This window comes from Humulus lupulus, chromosome 8 (assembly GCF_963169125.1).
Source record: "Humulus lupulus chromosome 8, drHumLupu1.1, whole genome shotgun sequence".
Lineage (NCBI taxonomy): Eukaryota > Viridiplantae > Streptophyta > Magnoliopsida > Rosales > Cannabaceae > Humulus > Humulus lupulus.
In genome coordinates, this window is record NC_084800.1 from 24,903,943 (window position 1) to 24,921,963 (window position 18,021).

Genomic DNA, 18,021 nt, shown 5'->3' on the forward strand with positions numbered 1-18,021 from the left:
CACCTCAGCCTAATGGCCAAACGTTTCCAGGATACGGGGTGCAGTTTCCGGTGCAGCAATACCTCGCTCCCCCGCTTGCCCCAAGATCGCCGGCCGCGCCCGGGATAACCTTCACCACGCCCACGGTGTGTGGTCCTGCCTCCCCAGGATATGCCCCGGTCCAGTGCGCCCCTTTTTCTGGATATGGAGCCGCACCGGTTGGGTACAACACTGCCCTCATCGGAGCCCAGCCATCCCAGGCAGGGGGAACTGAGGCGAGTGTAAACCCCTCTTGGGGGAAGAGATCCGGCAAGGGCCAAAATCGGTCTGAGCCAGCTAAGAAAGGCAAGAGGGGCTACGAGCCCCAGTATTCAGAGTACACCAACTTGGTGGACACCAGGGAGAACATCTTATTGGCCACAGAAAGGGCGGTTCATTTCCAGAAGCCTACCCCCATGTTTAAAGGAGGAGGAATCCGAGAGATACCAGCAAATGGTGTGCTTACCATAAGGATGTGGGCCACATGACTGAAGAGTGCCGACAGCTCAAGGATGAGATCGAGAATTTGATTAAGTTGGGGCATCTCCACCAGTGGGTCAGGATGCCCGTGGGTGTCCCAGGCCTGTCAGCAGTCCCCGGACAATCCACGGTCCCGGGTGCACCTGGAGCATATCCCCCTCAGGGAGGATACGCAAAGGGTCTGGTAGCACAGGCCCCTCAGGGGGTCCCCGCTGTGTAAGCACCCAGACCTGGAATGCCTTATCCATCCGACAGCACCCCCCGAGTGGATGGCCAAGTGGCCACCATCTCGGGCAGGCCTCATCTAGGAGGGCCGTCTAGGAATGATAAAAAATGCTACATTAGCGAGCTCGACCACGATCAGGAGGTGTGCGCTCTGGTCCAGGCCCCGACTCAATGCCCGAGGCTGATGAACCTCCCTATCACCTTCACGAACGCATCATGACCCTCTGGTCATAGACGCCCAGATCGCCAATAAACTGGTGTCCCGGGTGCTGGTGGACGACGAAAGCTCCATCAATATTCTGTTCAAGCCCGCCTTTACCGCGACTGGCTTGACCGAAGCGGATCTAGCATCATGCCCAACCCAGATCTACGACTTCAACGGGGAGGCGATACTCCCTATGGGAAAAATCCAGTTGCCCGTAACATCGGGGAGCGAGTTGCAGCGCTCATTCAAGTTCTGCACGTTCATAGTAATGGATTGCCCCAGTGCTTACAATGTCATTTTTGGTCGGCCCGCATTAGTCGAGTTCGGGGCTATCACCTCCATCCGTCATCTTTGCATGAAGTTCCCTTGCGATAATGAAGGGGTGGGAACAGTTCGGGGAGATCAAAAGAGCACCCGAAAATGTTATCACGTGTCCACCCGGCCAATCTACATGGTCCGAGAGGAACCCTTTGAGGGAGTCGTCGGTCTGGTTCCACCTCCTCCAGCTTGAAGAATTGTTTGGGAGGAGGACGAGCTGGACCCGAGGATAGGAGACGACCGCGTCCTGGAGCCCATGGACGAGATTGATGAGTTGTGCATTAGTGACACCGACCCAACCAGGTTAATCCAAGTCGGGAAAAATCTGCCAGCAGACGTCCAGGCCGCCATCGTCGCCCAAGTAAAGGAGAACCAGGATATCCTAGGCTGGTCTCATTCAGATATGACGAGGATCGACCGTAACATCATCTGCCATGCCTTGAACATCGACAAAGATGCGACCCCGGTCCGGTAAAAACGAAGGCCCTTGGGAACGGAGAGGGCCTAGGCCCTCAAGCTGGAGATCGAAAAGCTATCGTCGATCAACTTCATCCGCGAAGCTATATACCCCGCATGGCTAGCCAACCCAGTCCTGGTACCAAAGCCGAACGGGACCTGGAGGACATGCATCGATTTCACGAATCTCAACAAGGCTTGCCCTAAAGATTGTTTCCCGCTTCCCCGGATCGATCAGATGGTGGAGGTGGATGCGACGTCCGGGTACGGGATCTTGAGTTTCATGGATGCTTACTTCGGCTGCAATCAGATCTCTATGCATGTAACAGACTAGGAGCATACCAATTTCCAAACCGACAAAGGAGTATACTGCTACATCGTCATGCCTTTCGGGCTCAAAAACGCCGGAGCCACCTATCAGAGGCTCGTCAACCGAATGTTTCGGGCCCAGCTGGGGCGAAACATGGAAGTCTACATTGACGACATGCTGGTCAAATCCAAAACCTCCGGGAAACATTCTGACGACCTGGATGAAGCCTTCGCGGTCATCCGAAAGTATGGGATGAAACTGAATCCCAAAAAATGCACTTTCGGTGTGGCTTCCGGGAAGTTCTTGGGTTTCTTAGTGAGTTTTCGGGGAATAGAAGCCAATCCGGACAAGATCAAGGCACTGATATAAATGCCCTCTCCCTGGAACCATAAAGACGTCTCGAGTCTGACCGGGCGGTTAGCCGCCTTAAGCCGTTTCGTCTCAAAGGCCACGAACAAGTGCATCCCGTTCTTCAATGTTCTTCGGGGAAGCCAACGTTTCGAATGGTCAGTCGAGTGCAAAGAAGCTTTTCAAAAGTTGAAAGATCACCTAGCCCGTGCACCGATATTGGCGAAACCGGTGGATGGGGAGCCTCAATACCTCTATTTGGCCGTGACCGAACACACGATCAGCGCCGCACTAGTGTGGGAGGACGAGAAAACCCAACTCCCAGTGTACTACTTGAGCAAGAGGTTATTGGGGGCGAAGTCAAGGTATCCGTTAATTGAAAAGTTGACATTTTGTCTACTGGTGGTGTCCCGGAAACTCCGGCCTTACTTCCAGGCCCACACCATAAAAGTTCTGACCAATCACCCTTTGCGGCAAGTGTTGCAAAAACCCGAGTCATCCGGAAGACTCTTGAAGTGGGCCATGGAATTGAGTCAATTCGATATAGCTTACGTTCTTAGAGTCTCAGTCAAGGGGCAAGCCCTAGCCGACTTCATCATGGAATGCTCCGGGATCACCGAAGGGGACGATCCCGCAGAGCCCGCGGCGCCCATGTGGAAGGTGTTCGTGGATAGAGCCTCGAATGAAAATGGAACAGGGGCCGGAATCATCCTAGTGTCGCCACAAGGGCACCAGTTGCAAAACGCTCTGCGCTTCCACTTCAAGGTGTTGAACAACGAGGCCATGCTGACCGGATTGCGTTTGGCCCGGGAAGTGGGGGCCGCGAACCTGGAGATCTATAGCGATTCCCAGTTGGTTGTTAGGCAAGTCTCGGGAGAATACCAAACCAAAGGGGAAAAGATGACGGCTTACGTGACTTAGACAAGAGAAATGCTGCAAACGTTCAAAAGGCACTCCATCCGACAGATCCCTAGGGAACAAAATGTGTTCGCGGACGCACTGGCAAAATTGGCCACCGATGCCGAGGCGGAGCTGTCTGGACTGGTCCCCGTCAACCATCTCCCCATCCCAAGCATTCAAGTCTCTGCGATCAACGCCATTGACCACTCCACATCCTGGATGGGACCCCTTATCCACTATCTGACAACCGGCGGGTTGCCAGCGAACAGGGCCGCAGCCAGGAAGCTTCAGTACCAGGTCCACAGATACGTCATGATGGATGGAAAGCTCTACCACAGAGGGTTATCCATGCCATACCTCAGATGCATATCTAGGACCAAACTGTACGCAATCATGCATGAAGTGCACGTAGGCTTCTGCGGAGACCATACAGTCGGACTCAATCTGTCCAAAAGATCTTGCGCCAAGGATATTTCTGGCCAACCATGAAGAAAGACTGTATTGATTACGTCTGCAAGTGCGAGCAGTGCCAAAGGTACACAAATGTCCCGCGGGCCCCTCCAACAGAAATAACTCTGATGACAAGCCCCTGGCCTTTCACGGTGTGAGAAATCGATCTAGTAGGATCGCTCCCAACCGGGAAGGGAGGGGTGAAGTACGCCATCATGGCCGTCGACTACTATACCAAGTGGGGTGAAGCAGAATCCATGAGTACAATCACCTCGAAGAAGGCCCTGGATTTCATCATCAACAACATTGTGTGTCGATATGGGCTCCCCTACAAGATTGTATCCAACAACGGAAAGCAGTTCGACAACATCCACTTCACGAATTTCTGTGAAAGACATGGTATCGTCAAAAGTTTCTTCGCAGTCACCAGGCCTCAAGCGAACAGGCAAGCAGAGGCCGTCAACAAAATCTTGAAAGGAACATTAAAGAAAAAGCTCCAAGCCTGCAAGAACAAGTGGCCCAAAGAGTTGCCCCGTGTGTTATGGGCTTACCGGACCACCGAAAAGATGTCTACCGGGCACACTCCTTACTCCATGGTGTACGAGTGCGAAGCCGTCATCCCTGTTGAAACGGCCATCCCGTCCCACAGAAGAGACGCATACGATCCCGCTCAGAACCACGCCTTACTCCAGGAGTCCTTGGATCTCATCAAGGAGATCCGGGAAGAGTCACAAGTTCAGTTGAAGATGTACCAAGGCAAGATCACTTGACATTTTAACTCGAAAGTAAAAAGCCGGAGGTTCAAAACTGGCGATCTGGTCCTGCGAAGAGTCTTCCCTACAACCCAAGATCCGGGAGTAGGGGTTCTGGGCCCGAATTGGGAAGGGTCGTACGAAATCCAGCACGAAATGTGCCTTGAAACATACCGTTTAAAACGGCTCGATGGCACGGAAGTCCCAAGAGCCTGGAACGCGGAGCATCTCCGTAAGTACTATCAGTAGTCAGGAGAGCATGTTCCAGTTTTATATTTTCGTTGTAAACAATGTACTCCTCAGGGTGATTCCTTGAATAATAAAAATGGCGTGTACAAAACGTCATAAAGAAATATTATCAAACAATGAAAATTCCAATCTGCTTTCCTAATCAAGTGACCCAAGACCAGTCTTTGCTCACTTGGGGGGTATCTCTAGTATGAACAAATACCATGTGGGACACAGGGCTCAGGCCCAGTCCCAGCCCAGACCGGCAAGGTCTGGGGGGTACAAACCCCGTTCGACATAAGGCTCGGGCCTGGTCCTGCCCCGGGCAAACGCTGTCCGGGGGTATGATAAAAAGGACCAAGGCTTAGGCCTGGTCCCCCTTCCCCCGGAAAAACGCTATCCAGGGGTATGATAAAAAGGACCAAGGCTCAGGCATGGTCTCGCCCCAGATGAACGCTATCCGGGGGGTAAAAATATCCAGTAGGACGTATGGGCTAGCCCATATCCTAACTGTCGGTCGACCATGCACGGCCCCAAACAACCAAGTACCCGTTTGCGTAGCTTCCACAATAACTCACGACTATTAGGGCGTGGGTCCTAGGTGTAAACGGCCCAGGCCGTGAGAACCTAGTCTAGGTTTCAAAATAAGCTAATCGCTAAATCCCGATGGTCCAGACCGTCAGATTTGCAAAGTTGGGGATTGGACGAGTAGATTCAGTGATAATTATCAACTCCCTAATGGCCCAGGTCGTTGGATCCTGAGCAACAGGATTAAAGTGAGTTGATAAATTAAAGTCAGGAATAATCTAGTCCATTGGAACTGGGACCAAACACTCGGCTCATTCATGCACGATGGTGACACACTTAGTGAAAGCTTAGCGGGTGGAAACGGGAAAGCAATAAGCAAAAAATAAAGTGGATAAAACACCCAAAATTGTCTTAGACGCATGCGCGTCCGTAAAAATATTGCAAAATTATAAACAAAAAGAAGGTCTAGGTCTAGACTTTGCCAGGTCCTGATGCCTCCGGGATGGCTCCATCCGCCTCTTCATCATCCAGGGGCTCCGCGTCAGCTTTCTCCTTGGCCTCAATTTCGGCTCTCTTCGCGGCAGGGTCAGGATAGACCAGGAGGTTCATGTTCTCGTCCTGGACCCAGGCCATATAGATGGCCTCATCAAAGGTAACGCCCAGCATGTTGTCTGCCTGCTCTTTTTCGCGGCGGGTGTCCTCGTGCGCCTTCACCTCCTTGTGAAGCAAGCCATCTAGCTCATGGGTCCGGGCCTCCATACCTTTGACCCTCGCCCGGTCCTAGATGGACTGAGTCACAGCCGCCTCCTGTGAAGCCTTTACTCGGAGAAGCTCCACCTCCAGATTGGCCATCCGCTCACCAGCCTTGGCTTATTTCCGGGACAGAGCCTCTTCAAGCAGAAACTTGACCCGGTCGAACTCCGCACGGTCCGCTTCAGCCTGAGCAACCGCATTGGCCAGGGACACTTTATCCTGGGTTGTCTCCTTAGCCAAGGCCTCCTTGGCGGCTTCTCTTTGATTCACGATCGCCTCCAGCTCCAGCTGGAGCGTCTCCATCTTAATGGCAGCCTCGGCCACCAGGTCGGCATTCCGATGGGGGTAATAGAGCACCCTGGAACAAAGCAAAGTTAGAAGAGTCCTTACTGAGCAAGGAAAAGGAGAAAGAAAATATGCAAAGCAAACTTACAGCGGTGGCTTGGTGGTGGAGAGCTTGGGAAATGAACAGCATGTCCTGGTTGGCGATGGTGGCATATCGCTTCAGTTGGAGATTGGACATGGTGTTCCCCACTTGATCCAACAGACCCGCCGCGAACGGGGCCGTGTCCTGCCCCAGCTTGGGGCCAAAAACTGTCTCGGCAACCAGCCGATCCACGATTGGCTGAGGGGCACTGAAGGCTGCCGGGCGATCAGCGAATTCTACCTGACGACAAATCGTCAAGGCCTTGTAAACCTCATCCCTCCTTTCCCGGCCACTCTCCCAGGTCCGGGAAATGAGTTTGGACTGATCGTCTCGCAAGACGACCTCCCCCTCCTCAGGTAAGGCCGGGTGAACGGGAAGAGTCGGTGTTGCTGGAAGGTCTTTAGCGGCAACGTGACTCTCTCCGAACGACTCCCCAGCTGAACCAGCCCGCCTCATCCGGGCCCTCTTGTTTCTTGATTCTGCCTCCTCCGCGTCCAAGTCCGCGGCTCTTTTCCCGGAGCTCTGGCTTGCTGTTGGTTCCAGCTCCAGGTTAATCACCAGGGGGTGAGCGAGAAGGTCAGGGACAGTGGCCGGGTCAACGGCCGTGATTGGAACCGCTGCCAGGTGTTGGAAATGTGCCCTGAAAGCATATGTAGCAGACATTGTTTTATGAAATAAATAAATAAATTGAATTTGTTATGCATATATTTTATGAACTATATTATTCCGTGATAATATTATGTAAATATCAAGAAAAGTCCTAAGTTCATATATGTGATCTCAAACACGTATTGGTATTGGAGGATTGTGTTTGAGATAAATGAACTTGAATAGTTCGCAGTAAAATAAAGTTATGGAATCTTTAGATTAATTACTGCAAGTACGGTCCACTAGTATTATGAATACATGTGATCTAGATCCGGATCACTAGTGTGGTAAGACACTTTAGTGGAGGTGCTTTATATATTAGAGAATATATAGAACTGGACCAGATATGTTTATTAATACTTAGTTAAATACTGGTTCGAAGTATTAATTAAATATATCAACTGATGATCATATACAAATAGATCTTAATCCTGAAGTTACTATGAACTCCTGTTTATGTTATATGAGTTCTTTGATTCACTTGTTAGGGTCTGTCAGAATGATCAGGCTAGAAACTTTTGTTTTGGGAACTCATTAATGTAGATGGTCGGGGACATAGTATACAGATATGGAATCTATGCCTTCTCGCAAGAGAATGATGGTTCTCTTAAGGGTTGACTTTTGGGACTGAAAGGTTATTGAGCTTAAATTCATAATTTAGTTATGAATTAACATTCACTAGTAAAGTCAATGGTACTTAAAACAAGAGATAATTAAAAGGGTAAAACGATAATTTTATTCCCGATTAATTATGAATCATTATTAGAGGGTCAAGTTGTATGCAATGATTATATCAATGGATGCTTTATGATTATAAAGTACTCAGTAAATGAAATGTCTATAATTACAAGAGTGCAGTCTCATATTAATAGTGGAATAATCATGAGATTAATAAATTAAGATTATTTAATTAAAGAGTTTAATTAATAATCTCAAATTTATTAGAGTTTGGAATTATAGGTCCATAGGTCCCCATAGCGGCTCTATCAACACTGTTCAAGGTAAGAGTTGATATGAAGGGAAAAATAGTTTAAAGACATATTTAAGAAGAAATTTGTTCTTCAGGCGAAATATGTAATTATATGATAATAGCGATTAATTAATTAATTACAAATTAGTTGTAGTTAAAAAAATTTATTAATATTTAATTATTGTATAATTTTCAAAATTATATTAAATAATTAAATTAATTTTGAAATTTAATTAAATAATTAATTAATTATAATTTTCGAAATTATAATAAATTAAATATTTATTTTCGAAAATATTGGATTTAATTAATTAGTAGAATTAATTAAATATCTTTATTTGAGTGGGAGATAATAATCTGATAAGTTCAAATTGGATTTGAATTTAAAAGATTAATATTTATTCAAATAATTAATTATATTTGATAATTAATTAAAAAGATAATTAATTTTGAATTCAAATTTGAATTAGTTATCAGGTTGTTAGATCTTATTGACAAAGCAGTTTGAATAAATAATTAAATAAAAATTGAAAAACCAACATCCCTAAAATTAGGGAGACTACATGTGCACACACAGTTCATGGACTGTGTGTGGCGTGTAGGGCAAATTTCAGGGATAGGATTTTCATTTTTATTTAATTAATTAATGGATAATTCAATAATTGGTTTTTGAGTTTTTTCATTAATAGAATAATTAATTAATTAAAAAGTAAATTGTAAAATGGTTACAGATTTATTTTTAAAATTTGAATATTTTCTTTTAAGTATGACTAATTAGAAAAATATTCAGATATGTGAGACAACTCAGAACATTCGCTCTGTGAAAAAATAGAACGATAGTTTTCTCTCCCTGAAAAATAAAGAAACAATTCTTAGGCCTATTCTCTTGATCTTGTGTGTTGAGTACATTAAGTAGAATCACAAATAAACTATCCTTCATTCTCTAAGTGCCCACACACTTCTTGAGGTGTAGAGAACGCTTTGGAAGATCTTGGTGTGAGTACGTGGGAGCGACTTGGATAGGAAGATCGTTCTAAATACGAAAAGATAGCAAGGACACTTGATAGGCTTCAAGAGGTATGATTTCTATTATTATCTTGCTTATGATTAATGTATGTATATTAATGGATCCGCATATTTAAAGGTAGTTTAAATATGTTACAAAATTTTTGTTGTACACTGGGCCATCCTCACCACCATTCCGCTGCGAATTAGGAAACTCATTCCGAACACCAGGGTCGGCTTGCTGGGTTGAAGCTCCGACCCTAGTGTCTCATTGCTAGGTTGAAGCTCCGGCCCTGGCGTCTCCTTAGACGCTTTCTTGGCAGCCTTCCTGGTCGCGGCCCTCGCCTTGGCAGCCCGGGTCTCGAGGAGCTACTTTATCTTATCCACGGGGTCGGACATATTGGAGTCTTCTGAAATAAACACAAATAAAAAAGAGTTAGTACAATTAACAAGCAAACAAGGAAGTCAAGACTAAGAGTGACCCGGGATGAACCCTTATTTAGGCCCCAGACCTGACTCAATTCATCTAACGCGAAAGAGTAGACTTGGTCCCCCATGTCATCCGGGTGTAGAAATTTTCCGTATTGGAGAAACCCAGAGGACTTCTGAGCCTACAGGAATGGGAGACGAAGGTCTCATTTCCCCATCAACTCCGAACACGGGGCCTCGGTCCCTAACTTGGGGAGCATAAGTCAAAATCATAGGTGAGCTACCTCGCCCTGATACGCTAGCCCTGGGGGTCCCCGTATTCGGCTGTTCCTCGTCGAAGAAGGCTTCCAGCTCCTCAGAGGTGGCCGCCTCCCTCGGCTGGGCTTGGTCCCTCTTTCGCTTGGCTGCGTCCGCCAACGCCGCAGCCTCTACGGCCCTGATGTGTTCCAGGGCCAGCTCCTCCCTCAGCGCAGGGTCTTTCTCGCATTGTATCCCCCGGAGGCTCAGGGCATGGATCGTTTGGTGGGCCGTGAGCATTCCGATCACTCAGAGGTTGTCAGTGTTGACACAACCTCCCACGTCCAGATCCTCCACGCTTAGCTCGAAGTAAAGCTTCTTCTGATCCAGGATGAACTGGGTGAGGGGAGTCTGGGCAAAGGGTCCTGCCACCCGAGATGATGTGGTGAGACTAAAAGAAAAAGAGGAAGAAAAGAGGACAAAGACAAGGAAAAAGGACGGGAAACCACTTACCCACTCGCTGGAAGTCCAGCATCAATGTGGGGTTCTTCTTTGTGAGGAACCCGAACGTCATGAACCAGTAGTGTCAGACGTCCGGGGGATGCTTCCAGGTGCTGGTAAGAGCAGGGTAGTTGCCCCGCGGTTTGAGCCTGTAAGTCGTCCAGGGTCTTGTCCTTGACGTTGACCTGCGGCTCCATCTTGTAGAAGTACAAGATTTCTGCGGGGGTCGGCTCTGGGATCTCCCTCGCGAAGCAGAAGACGCGCCATCCCGCAAGCAAATGGTATGCTTGGGGCAGAAGCTGGAAGGGTGCGATCCCCACGAATGTCAGGAACCGCACGAAGTAATCATGGAGCGGGAGCGTAGCCCCCGCACTGATGTGGGCTACGCTCCAGGCCCCGAAACCGTTCACGGAGGTGTGGGCTGTAACGCCCCAACTCCAGGGACCGTTACGGTGTGCCTTGTAAACAGTGCTAAACCCGCTAATCGAGTCATTTGGCCAAAATCGTGAACTAAGTATGATCAGCAGTTTAGGGATTAAACATTTTGGTTAGGGTGTAACGTTTCACTAGAACGTTTAGTATATACATTGGGATCCCGAAAATATAATTTCAGAGTTTATTACAGAAAATATTTACAACAGGCCGTTTTAAGCGGCAAAACAGGGTTCAACCCTAGTTCCACTTTAAACCTCGGCCGTGGCGGACGAGCAGCTGCATATGTACACATCATCACCTAAGCTCTCCAACTCAAGGATGGTCCAACTTCCTCTTGCCTTTACCTGCACCACGTAGCACCCGTGAGCCGAAGCCCAGCAAGAAAACCCAATAAAGCTTGATATAATATCAACAACGATCATAATAACCATTCAGGACTATCAGTCCAAGCAAATAGGTGCAATAGCCAAAAGTCACAATAATGAGCATCGCTCCTTCTAGCCATGTGACGATAGGGTCACTAGGGCTTAACTGATAAATGATCCTTTCATAAGTTCGATTAGGACAGGTGCAAGGTGATTAGTCACCAACATAACCTCCCTCACGACTCTGGAGTCGAAACTATAGACAACGTCCCTTAGCCATGTGACAAACGGTCACCAGGGTCATATACCTTGGCTATAAACATCTGGTCATAGACCAGGCAAGCGCTTATAAGTTCTTCGACCCTAGGGTCGGTCTAGCATTAATGCCATAGAGCCATTCAATGCGTGATTCTCAACTTTAGAGTCGGTCCCTGACTAGTCAGTGTCATTACAAGTAAGACATGCCACCATCATATATCTCATGTTCCATATCCATAAACGAGGCATTTAACATGCTTACTAAACATGTATTAGTGCTATTAGGACCATGCATAAACACAGAGGCTCAAGCTCTGAACAATATCATACTTAGTATATAAAGCATGTCCCAATCACATGTTTCTCATGCATCATATGCAATATATCCAGCAATCCAACATGCACCAATAACAGCCATGCATGTCACGTTTAATAGTCAACCTACATGCACCAATAACAGCCATGCATGCCACGTTTCATAGTCAACCAACATGCATCAAGTATAGCTATGCATGTCATACATAATAATCAACCGACATGCATCAATAATAACCACGCATGTCATACTCAATAATCAACCAACATGCTTCATAATAGCCATGCATGTCATACATAATAATCAACCGACATACACCAATAATAGCCATGCATGTCTCATACACACAGGGTGCAGTTTTCTTACCTCAAAGTCAAGCTAGAACAATTAAAAGAACGACCCTTGAGAACGATCAACTTTTTGTCCTTTAGCGGTCACCTAGTCACAACCAAATATAAGGTATCATCAATAAAAATGATCACCGAGGGTTCCCAAACCAAATCCCAGCCCCCGAGACATCAAGTACCACTTAACCGGGTACTAGGTCCAACCTCGAGGCCTATGGCTTGAATCCCCAAGCTAAAAACATGTTTTTGGTCAAAATGGCCTTAAGGGCCGCGACCCTCCCTTGCTGCGCCGCGGCGCGCCCTGAAACAGAGAGGGTTTCCCCCTGCCAAACGCCTTAAGTCGCGGCGCACCACAGCCATGCCGCGGCTCAATACCCTGTTTATGCCCAGAAATCTCAGCACGCACACCATAATTCCCCTGCGTTTTCCCTTAGAACCAGCCCCTCAAATTAGCCCAAAACCTCTTCCAAACACTCATTTAAACCTCCATACATCACCCATAACCTCCCATCATCAAAACCCAAACCATCAATCAAAACCCCTTTAAATCCATACTTCCATCAAGAATCAAAGGCTGAAAATTTAAAGATCAAAATAGAGCATAACCTGAAACAAGTGTCTAAAACTCACCTTGAAACCAGTTTGAACCTTCCTTAATAACTAAACCAGGTCCACAACTTCAGCCCTTTGAATTCCTAGCTCAAAACCTCAAGATGGCCTCTCAAAAATCAAAGAAAAGTGAAGGGAGAAGCTTGTACGGGAGAGAAAGGAAGAGAAGATGAGGATGGTTCTGTTTAGTCTTTATCCTTCTACAGCCAACTAAAGGGTAATATAAATCCCTTCAAATGACCAAAATACCCTTAAGCCACCTAATGCCTCTAAAACCATTTCAAGGGTGAAATTGGTACTTCCCGCTTATCCCGTTAATCATAATTAACGCTTTCCAATTCCCGCTATTCTCAATATTCCCAAATACCAATAAATCATGTCCCATTACCCTTTAATTCCCGGTAATGCTCTAATCATTAATTTCACCTCGAGACTCACCCCGAGCCCCAAACTTAAACCCGTTATGACTAGACTGAACATTTACATTTCATGATCGTCTCATGTCGATAAGCTCGAACCAATCCACCTTATAACGTGGCTATATTAATTAATCACAATCATGCACCCAAAATATACAATTACGCCCACAGTGGCCAAATTACCAAATTACCCTCATAGTTAACATATGAGCCCATATGCATGCATTCACCGTCATATAATAATATAATTCACGTAAACATGCATATAATAATTAAATACTATAATAAATCATTTATGGCCCTCCCGGCCTCCTAATCAAGGTCCTAAACCTTATTAGGAAATTTGGGGCATTACAACTATCCCCTCCTTACAGAAATTTCGTCCTCGAAATTTACTCAACAACTCGGAACCGGAGTTCCACTCACTGGATATAAATTTTCCTTAAGTCATTTCCTGACTTCAGTATTTCGATAGCCTTACCTTAACTTGAGGTACATTCTGCTCAACAGAACCTCATTACTTATGTCACAATCTGAACTGGCTATTCCTTACCGGAATACATAACCTAACCTTCAGATCCTCACAACTCAACTCATAGGTTCCTTCGGCCCATGCCCACTGCATGGAAGCACATAACTCACTGTATACAACTGCCAGTGCCAAAAGGAAAACTAATTCAGACTCACCCTGCTCTGACTCAATTAGGTTCCAATTGATGAAGCGAACCAGAGCTTAACCTATCTTAATTCCTCACCTTTTTCCATGGTGATACTTTAGAGAAGATACATTCTCCTTCCTGGAATTCCACATCCTTACTTTCCAGTTCAATAATATTGATCTGTCTATTCTGAGACGCGAGCAACCAAAATTTAAGCTCCAACATTCTCATAAATCCCCTGAACCACCTCAGGATCCAGACATATATATATTTCCTCACTTATCTTATAAGATGTTCCTCCAATAATAATTGGATAACCCTCTCTCTCTGGTTTACCACCAGTCTGAGAGTGATAAACTATACTGAGTTCCATTTATATACTCATCGCCTTCCTAACCCTTCCAAAACCTGGAAGTCACAATAAAGTCTTCATCAGATAAGATAGACCTTGAGTTCCATGAAGGCTCTCTATCTTTCTCACAAGGAGACCCAAATATAGGTGAGCTGTATTACTCACCTATCCTTACTGATAAAATAAACTCACTTGGACTACCAGTCCACAATGACTTAATGCCCATTTCATACCGATCCATCAACCTGGGAATCCCACCGCGAAACTCATCGCGATGCTCACTTATTCCCACTATGAAACACCCAAAGGTTGTAATGGCCTTGCTGTTTTCTGATATTCTGTCTCGACCTGCTAACAGGTAAGAGCTTAACACATGTCTCGATATATGCCCCTTCATCTCAGGCCATCACCATAAGATTTCCATATCATGTTACCCTTTCACAATGCCTGAATGAAACGAATAAAAGAATAGCATGAGACTCATCCAGAATCTCTTAGTTAATCTCAAAGTCCATCGGATCCCAGGTCCGATGTCTATATCACCATAAATTCATGTCTGTCACTTGACAACCTTTAGCTAGTCCAGTTAAAGCTTCCCATTCAACCTTGCCCGTCTATGGCTCACTTAACCATCTTTCCTTTTTATCTTTCTTGAGATAATAATCTCAAACAATAAACTGGCCACTTGGCTCGCCAGAAACTCTACCCAGTCCTGGTCAGATTCTTTAATCACCGTGTTGCATAGGCAATCACTTTTCTTTATCACTAGGATGTCATAACAACCCACTAACTGATCCTGGTCTATAAAGGCCTAGCACTTTCTTCCCATGGCACCTGAAATATCTTTACAATTCATGGACACTCCTGTCCCCAAGGCACTCTTCACTCTTGGTAATTCTCCACAGAGAAAACACCACTATTCCATCGTCCAAGACGATCATAAATCCCATTCAAGTCTACCTTTGAATGCAATATTCACCTGATTCACAAACACTTAGCATCAACCCAATTCTCAAAATATACTCAGCACTCGCAGTGCTTTAATCTGATACCAACACAATCCTTTACATAATTTTCTCACTCTGATCTCTAACTGGTCTTAACCAGATCCAAGATCCACCTTAAAGGGTTCCATCTTACTCAGCAACTAAATCTTTAATTCTTATAACCCCACTGAGCCACACGAAACAGTGTTTATATCTAATTCCATCTCTGGTACTAAACCAATTACCATTCCAATCTTCTTTTAATAAAAAGAAGGCCTGACAGACCACCTGGAAACACATTTAAAAACTCACAGACTAATCCAGTCTGTCCTGATTTCACTAACGCAAACTAAGTGGTATCCACCACACTGGCTAAGATTTCCATGCACCTCCCTGCACAAACTCCAGCCCTCACATCCGGTATTATAAACATATTGAATCCATGCACAGTGCCAATTGTCACAAGACTTTCCGCTCACAAGCGCAAGAATTACTATACTTTCTTTGCCACTCAAGACTGCTCTTTAATTACTTAACCAATCCAAACCCTGGATCAAACCAAAGCCTATCATAATCAGCTTTATCAGAATCCCTGATGAGTCCTTGCCATAACTCAACTTATCTCTTAAATTGCCAATACCGTATTACGTTTCCCATCACAACATAACCATGTGATCTATAAATACCATCAATATACCTTCTCTATATACATACCAACAAAAGAATAACATGGCGCCAAAGCCAAACAACATAATTTACAACTTAGAACTAGAAGACTGACCTGACATCCCCGACGAGTTAGTCTCAGTCTCAAACTCTGATTGCCCTGGAATAAACACTCGAGCTGGAGTCGAGCTGTCTATCCTCCTTTGCTTAAGCTCTCTTAGACTTGGACAATCCTTCTTAAGATGCCCAACCATTCTACATAAGAAACATGTCTTTGCTCGGCATTCTCCCAGATGATGCCTCTTGCACCGAGTGCACTTTGGACGAGTCTTCCAGCTTTCATTCTTACTTGCTCCAATAAGTGGAGGTACCACTATCTGGGCTCCATGCTCTCCAGCACTCTGCTGCCCAACTACTATACTCTCAACAGAAAGAGCCTTCTCTACCACCTGAGCATAGGTAGAGACTTCATACACTGAGGCAACTCTAATGCCCTAAGCTATTCCAGGATTCAACCCCTGAATAAATCTTTCCTTCTGAGCCACTTCTGTGGGTACCATGTCTAAGGAAAACTTGGCCAACTCATTAAATTTAGTAACATACTCGGTCACTGATGCATTACCTTGAGCATGATTCAGAAACTCATTCACCTTGGCAGTCTTAGCCATATCATAGTAATACTTCTCATTAAACAGCTGCCTAAATTCTTTCCAGTCCATCACAGCTGTATCTCGTGTCTGGGATACTACCTCCCACCATGTCCGGGCATCATCCCGCAGTACACATGTAGCACAGATCACCCTATCGTGACCCACCAGTTCCATACTATCAAGAATGGAGCTGATCATGCCCATCCATTGCTCAGCTCTGAATGGATCTAGGCCTCCCTCAAAGATTGGAGGATAAAACTTCAGGAATCTTCCACAGAGAAATTCCCATCTATTCTCAACCCTTGGCTGAGCTGTAACTGATGCCACCCCTGGCATAGGAAAGGAAGAGGTACCACCCAACAGACTCCGCTGTTGCTTCAAATACCTAATATCTTCTTCCTGCCTCTGCAATCTTAATTGCAAATCTGTAAGCGTCTGCTGAACATTCAGAGATGCAGACGAAGAACTGATACCTTGGCCGTAACTCCCAGCCCCTGTATAACTATCACCAGGCCTCATAATCTGCCTTGAATATAAACCTGCTGATTCAATTCTGCAGTCAATAACTTGACCTATTAGTCACAATAACCATATCAAAGGCTTTCCCCCACGGGATAAATCTTACCACACCACAATCATAAACCACTTGCAGTGCTACAACCCATGCCCATGGCATTCATACATACTCATAATCCCTGCTCTTCCGATACTCAAACCATGCCTCCAACCTCAGCATGCAAATAACACAATTATATATATTCACAGAGCAGGCAATCATATGATCACATACATATATATATTCACGGAGCATATAATCATATAGTCAAGAGCCAGGCTCTATCAGAATCTCATGCTCCCTAATACAATGTACAGGTAAATCATTCACATATTATACGAACAGCTATGCACATAGCTACAGAAATAATTACCATTCCTTGAGTGAAGCTATCTTCAGTGATGAGTGTACATGCCCAGCTTGTCTTCAGGAACCATAAACCTTGGCTCGCTCTGATACCAAGTTGTAACGCCCCAACTCCAGGGACCATTACGGTGTGCCTTGTAAACAGTGCTAAACTCGCTAATCGAGTCATTTGGCCAAAATCGTGAACTAAGTATGATCAGCAGTTTAGGGATTAAACATTTTGGTTAGAGTGTAACGTTTCACTAGAATGTTTAGTATATACATTGGGATCCCGAAAATATAATTTCAGAGTTTATTACAGAAAATATTTACAACAGGCCGTTCTAAGCGGCAAAACAGGGTTCAACCCTAGTTCCACTTTAAACCTTGGCCGTGGCGGACGAGCAGCTGCATATGTACACATCATCACCTAAGCTCTCCAACTCAAGGATGGTCCAGCTTCCTCTTGCCTTTACCTGCACCACGTAGCACCCGTCCCTGGAGTTGGGACGTTACAATCCCGAAGTCTGGTAAACGGTCCGGGCTCCTGGTAAATGATCCGAGCCCATGGTAAACGGTACGGGACCTCGACGATCAGAGAAGGACATGGGTAAACGAACCCGGGTTGGTTCTCCATGGTTGGCAGGATAAAGCATCCATGACCTTGACTTCGTCCCATGAAGCGTGGGAGTTGTCCCCACGTTTCACCTGCAGAAAAGGCCACCTTGGGATTGTACGTTGTTGGTTCAAACCTGCGCCGCCACTACTCTGACCGATCTTGTCCCCTGAATCGGCCTCGTAACTCGAGATGCCCAAACCAAAGCTCCAATTTGTTGCATGATAGATATGGTTTGGGCTGGCCCAGTGGGC